Source organism: Asparagus officinalis, chromosome 8, assembly GCF_001876935.1.
Source record: "Asparagus officinalis chromosome 8, Aspof.V1, whole genome shotgun sequence".
In the NCBI taxonomy this organism is placed as follows: domain Eukaryota; kingdom Viridiplantae; phylum Streptophyta; class Magnoliopsida; order Asparagales; family Asparagaceae; genus Asparagus; species Asparagus officinalis.
The window spans coordinates 36,626,874-36,627,629 of NC_033801.1; positions in this window are offsets into that span (position 1 = coordinate 36,626,874).

The following is a 756-nucleotide window of genomic DNA, read 5'->3' on the forward strand; positions in this document are numbered from 1 at the left end:
CAATAATTACTCAAATGACCCTTCCGATTGCAATATGTACAATGGAAAGGAAGCATTTGCTTATGTTGACCAAACGGTTGTGCACGGGAAACATTAGAAACATTTGCAAACATGGATGGTCTTTTAAAATTATTTTGCAAATGCGAAACCTTATCAAAACAAAACTTTCCTAAGTGGCCATATCTACCACAAACATCACATTTAAACTTTTGTGGTCTTTTAAAATCATTTGGCAAAAGTGAAGTCTTTTTCAAATCATAGCAAAATTTTGCCAAATGGCCAAAACGTCCACAAAGATCACATTTGAACACATTAGCATGTTTATGATGTGCATGATAAGCATATGCATGTGTATGTGATGAAGAAGCTACATGAGATGCACAAGAAAGATTAATATTCTTATGTTTTTGTGCATCATAGCAAAATTTAGCTAGATGGCCTTTACGGCCGCAAATTGAACACTTATAAACTTTGCTATATATGTGTGCATGATGAGTAGATGATGATTTAGACTTGGCACACATATCCATAAGCTTCTTATGATTATTGATGCATGTTTTCAAAGTTGAATCTAAGGATGAAATGCATTTTTTCATAAGATTCAAGTTTTCATTTTTTGGCACATATGCACCTTTAGAAGTAGAACATAAATAGTTATTTATAAAAGAAGCTGTATTATTTTTTATGTTCTCTACTTCTAACATGGCATTATCTTTCTCATGAGTTAACTTACCAAAGTTTGAAATTAAAGAATCA